The sequence below is a fragment of the Triturus cristatus genome, chromosome 1_1 (genome assembly GCF_964204655.1).
Source record: "Triturus cristatus chromosome 1_1, aTriCri1.1, whole genome shotgun sequence".
In the NCBI taxonomy this organism is placed as follows: Eukaryota; Metazoa; Chordata; class Amphibia; order Caudata; family Salamandridae; genus Triturus; species Triturus cristatus.
The window spans coordinates 1,142,446,357-1,142,452,356 of NC_140579.1; positions in this window are offsets into that span (position 1 = coordinate 1,142,446,357).

Below are 6,000 nucleotides of genomic sequence, written 5' to 3' on the forward strand. Positions count from 1 at the left end.
GAGAGATTAGCGGTAGATCAGTTTGAACAAAATGAGGAGGAGGAAGGATCAGGACTGCCCACAGGACAGTCAGAAACCATAGCCTATGTAGGTAAAGGAAGATCTTGTAATAGTACTAGATGTTTCACTGACCTGATACGTCCGATATGTTCAGATAATAACAGGAATTTCCAAACACCTATAATGAATATAAGGTCCCCCGAGCATTCGTTCCAAGCCGCTGACAAATTACTCCGAGAACGAAGGGGTTATCATTTACTCGATTCTATGGATGAACAAGAATTAGCCAGGTCAGCCGTTCATTGGGTTGACAGTCCTGGAAAATATGGTGATGATACAGTAGCACACACGTTTTTGAACCTCACCCCAGATGAACAGCGTTTAGCTGGGATTTATATGATTCAACAACTTCTTATACTTTATCAAAGTCAACATTCCGATCCTGGTCTTTTACCTGATATATTGACTGAATTACTCTCGAATAGATGGAGAGGTTCAGGTACTAAGTTAATTAGAGATATACTAGAATCAAGAAAGCAGTACATTCTTTTTGTATGCCCAGAACATGTCTCACTGCCCATCAAGGAAAGAACGACGTATTACATGGACAGACAGAATCCCTTACGAGAAGTACACCCAATAAAGGGCGAGGACAATCAGTTTAAACGTGTATATGTATATACGCCCATATCGAAAATAGAATTGTTAGAAATGAAGAAAGTGGTACCCAGTCATGACAAAGACCCAGCGGGTTTTCACCGAGAAATTAAAGACATGTTACTCATGGGAGAGTATACCTATCCCGACATTATGACAATATTAAAGGTATTAATGCCTGCTGGCATTTATGAAAAACTCAAGGAAAAAGAGTGGGAGGTGGGAGACCAAAAGATAGACTGGACAGCATTAGAAAATGAAGAAAAGGCCCGAGGTCCAGGTTCGGGGCTTGGGGATAAAACTAAAGCACTACCAGGTTTACTAGTACAGGTACTGCCACGTTTATTAACCACGAAAAAGGAAGACTGGGGTGCAATCTCAGCCTGTAAACAAAAGCAAGATGAAGACACTAGTGATTTCTATGCCCGATTCGAAAAATGTTTTGGTATAAATAGTGGTATAAAAGCAAGTAGCGAGTCATACCCACATCTGTTTGTGACAAAATTAGTTGAAAATTCCTTGCCCCAGGTGAAGAACAGAGTATTAAAATTCGAGAGTACCTGGCAAGGTAATACCCCATCACAAATGTTACAAATGTTACAGTACCATTACAATAGAATTAGAGAGGAACAAGAACATGAACAGAAACGCATGAAAGACACAAAAATGAAAATGCTAGTCTCCCAGACAGTTCCAGCTGAAGGTCATAAAAAGGGTACGACACAGTCCGGTGATTCAGCAGGACCTGTAAAAGGGACATGCAACTATTGCAAACAACCAGGTCATTATATACACGATTGCCCAGTCCTGAAGCGTAATATCGCCACAGGTAAAACACAAGAAAGACCACGGCCACCTAGACAGGATCAGAATGAACAAGGAGCACCGCAGCATGCACAGTCCATGCCAGCTCCACAACAGTCTATACAGTTTGTGCCAGCCGCACCAGCGTTGCCTGTTGCTGCCACACAAACCACGACGCGACAGCTGTACCAGACCGCACAGTATGACTATCCTGATTATCAACGATACGCATGAACCAGCCTAGAGAGGGAAGTTGACTTACCCCTTATCGAGGTCCCTGTAGACCAAGAAGGACCTTATGTACATAGTGAACTATTAGGCCAGGATAGAAAATTTTTACTTGATACAGGGGCAAGTCGAACAACTATAAAACGTAGTGAAGTTCCAGGGGCACCCCTCTCAGGCTCACAGAATATTTCCCTTGGTTTTTCAGGAAAACCTATTGTTAATGAAGTATCACAGCCTCTTCCACTTACGATAGGACCCTTGACCCGAACTACAGATTTATTGCTTACTAAATCATGTCCAGAAAACCTGTTAGGTATAAAAACACTGAAAGCTCTAGGAGCTATAATATGTTGTTCTCCGGAAGGAGTAAGATTGTTTTTACGTGATTTCAAAGGTCACTATGTGTCTCGAGACATGGATCCCCGATTGCAGACTTTACCTACACATTTATGGGCACAAGGCCCTACTGATGTTGGTTGCATGAATATTACACCATACCGAGTTACACTAAAGGCAGGAGTGGTACTACCACGAATGCGACAATATAAGTTACCACCAGATGCTGTAGTGGCTTTACTGCAAATTATTGACGAGCTCATTGTCTAAGGAGTGGTTGTGGAAACAGACTCCAATGTATGTAATTCCCCGATAATTCCGATTCTTAAACGAACAGATCCAAAGGCCCCGCCAGTGTATCGATTGGTTATTGATCTGCGCGAATTGAACAAATGCATTGTGCCACAATTCCCTGTGGTCCCAGATATCTCGTCATTACTGACAGCTATTGATTCCGGAGCAACATTCTTTACTGTAATTGATCTCAAGAATGCCTTTTTCAGCGTCCCAATAGATCCGGAAAGCCAATACTTGTTCGGATTTAGTTTAAATGGACGTAGCTTTAAATTCACACGCGCACCTCAAGGATTTACAGAAAGCCCCAGCATCTATAGCCAAGCACTGAAACGAGAACTCGACAGTATCCACATGCCAGTCAACACTGCCCTGCTTCAATATGTCGATGATCTGCTGATCACCGCTAGAAACGAACCTGAATGCGAGAAAGCATCACTGACGGTATTACAATTTTTGGCCGAAAAGGGGCACAAGGTGTCCCCTTCTAAGCTGCAATTCTGTGTCCAGCGAGTTGTTTACCTTGGTCACTCGCTGTCCAAGGAGGGAAGGCAGCTTACACCAGATCGCATCCAGCTAATTGCAAATATGCCGATACCCAAGACACAAAAGGAGGTGCGGGCTTTCATAGGCCTCACTTCATATTGTAGGCAGTGGATCCCTCAGTATGCATTTCTAGCAAAACCACTCATTCAATTGACAACACAGGAGGCAGCCACATCGACTGTCCTCCCTTGGACTCAGGAACATACACACGTTTTTGAAAGTTTAAAGAAAGCTTTATGTCAAGCACCTGTCCTAGCAACACCATGTTACAATAAACAGTTTACACTCTTTGTTACAGAACGCGAAGGTACTGCTTTGTCAGTACTCACTCAGGAACAAGCAGGATCACACAAACCGTGTGCTTATTTTTCTAGTACATTAGATCCCGTAGCTCAGGATTTGCCTGCATGCCTAAAATCAGTGGCAGCAACAGCTTTAGCAATCAGACAAAGCGATGCCATAGTATTAGGACATCCATTGACAGTACAAGTACCACATGCAGTAGAGGTTCTCTTGAACCGCACACAAACACAACACTTGACTATAGCACGACTCACCGGTTACGAATTAACATTGTTTCAGCCACATATAGAAATCAGACGTTGTAGTACATTGAATCCTGCCACACTGTTACCTGTAAAGGGAACAGACCCACTTGCACATGATTGTATTGAGGTTATCACTATCACGACGAAACCTAGACAAGACTTGACAGACGTTCCATTGTCAGACCCAGACCTGACGTTGTATGTAGATGGTTCATGTATGAGAACAGGTACAGGAGAGTTAGTGGCCGCTTATGCAGTCACAACAGGCGCTGAAATCATTGAAACAAATTGTATAAATACCTTGTCCGCTCAAGCAGCAGAGCTCATCGCTCTGACACAAGCCTGTATTCAAGCCACAAATAAAAAAGTCAACATATACACTGATTCACGTTATGCATTCGGAGTTGTACATGACTTCGGCGTGCTGTGGCGAGAGAGAGGTTATTTAACTTCTCACGGTGCCCACATTCAGCACGGACCCCTCATTCATGCCTTATTAGATGCAATACATCTACCCACTGCCATATCAATTATGAAATGTAAAGCTCATACGAAAGTTACTGATATCATTTCTCAAGGCAATGATCTAGCTGACAGAACAGCTAAACAGACTGCTCAAACTCGAACATCCGACATGACAAAGACAATAGTCCCGACGCCAACACATTGTATGATAGTTAAGGATCCCGCTCTTGACGTAATTGACATACAGACACATGCTACTCCAGACGAAATAAAGAAATGGACTGAATTAGGAGGGATCCAAACGGATCAAGGATGGATGACGAAGGAAAAATCTGTGTGGTTCCTTCCTGATTCAATGGTCCAAGTCATTATTAACACTGTACATAGTCCAGCACATCTAGGAGAAAAAGCTATGCTAGACAGCATCCAGCACATTTGGTTCAACAAACATTTACGAGCAGCAGCTAAACAAAAAGTCCGTACCTGTATGATCTGTTGTCAGTTTAACCCAGGAAAAAGCATTCCCGTAGAACAGGGTGGATTTCAGCCTCCTGATCACCCTTTTGAAGTCCCCCAGATGGATTATATCCAGATGGAACGATGTCGAGGATTCAAATATGTTCTCGTAGTTGTCTGTGCTCTTTCCCGTTGGACAGAGGCATACCCGGTTTCAGATTACACTGCCCCGACTACTGCCAAACAGTTAGTTCGAGAATTCTTCCCACGGTACGGTTTACCACGTGTTGTCTACTCAGATAACGGCCAGCCGTTCTCATCCGAACTAATGAAACACGTTTCACTTTTGTTAGGTTATCAGTGGAAGTTTCACTGTGTCCGACACCCCGAGGCAGCAGGTCTCGTGGAAAGACATAATCAGACCCTGAAAATTAGATTGTCCAAAATTTGTAGAGAGAAAGGTGTCGACTGGGTAGTAGCTTTACCCGTTGCACTCTTTTACATGAGAATGGTAGCACACTCTCGAACAGGGCTATCCCCGTATGAGGTGATCTTTGGTAGACCACCAAATATGTGGGGGACGCCTATACCACGCAAAATAACTGATATTGACTGTAACATGCTGACAGATTACTTGGCTTCCTTGATGTCTGCACTACAATCTTGTCGTTCACAGGTAGCTGCAGCTTTTCCCGACAACACTGAGGTGAAACCCCATGACGTAATTCCAGGAGATCTGGTCTTAGTGAGGAACTTTGATCGGAAGTCTCAGCTGGATCCTAGGTGGAGGTCGCCTCAGCTCGTATTACTAACGACGAGGACAGCCGTGAAGATCGAGGGTCGAAAAGGCTGGGTACATTCAAGTCATATCAAGAAATTTCATGGACTACCATCAGATGTAAACGACACACCTTGCGTGTCTTCCCCGAGTGACTCTAAACTTCCTTTTGTTGAATTGAATAGTCGTGAACTATATAAACTAAAACTCAGGTCTAACCAGTCAGGCAATTTGATTGTTTAAGTCCTCTCCAAGGTGAAGCGGTCGAATTTGTCTCTGACATGTATCCCTTAGACCTGTACAGAGAAAGAAACAAAAGGATAAAGCTGAAACGACATGCGTACTGTAAATCACTGCGTAGTCATTGCACAGTGACGTTATTAATTTTGTTTTTCTTAAGCCTTTTAATATTTACTGCAAGTATATTGTTGCACATATATTATCCTATTTCTAGACATGTTTATAATGTTACTGCTGAACATTCTTTTAGTGAATTACCTCCGCATGAATTGTCATATAGATTTGCGCTGCGCAATAACACGTTTATTAGTATGTTACATCATTCCCATCAGGTTAGCAATGCTACAAATTGTTGGATATGTGGCCGACTCCCTCCCTATCAGAATTATAAAGGAATTCTACCTCTCTTTCCATACCCGTTCACACACAACGGCTCCTGTGGAGCATGGTTTAGTTTAATTAATTCCCAAGATTCGAACTCCGCAGTTTATCAAGACAACGGGGTATGGGGAAATCTGAACTTAGTTTTACTTAAGGTCTGCCACCCCAACAAGGAGGGACTTCCCAAAAGAACAGGAACTGATCTAGAAAACGAAGTGTATGGATTAGGTAATTTTACGCTTAATCTTATGATCCTAAATATCGAAT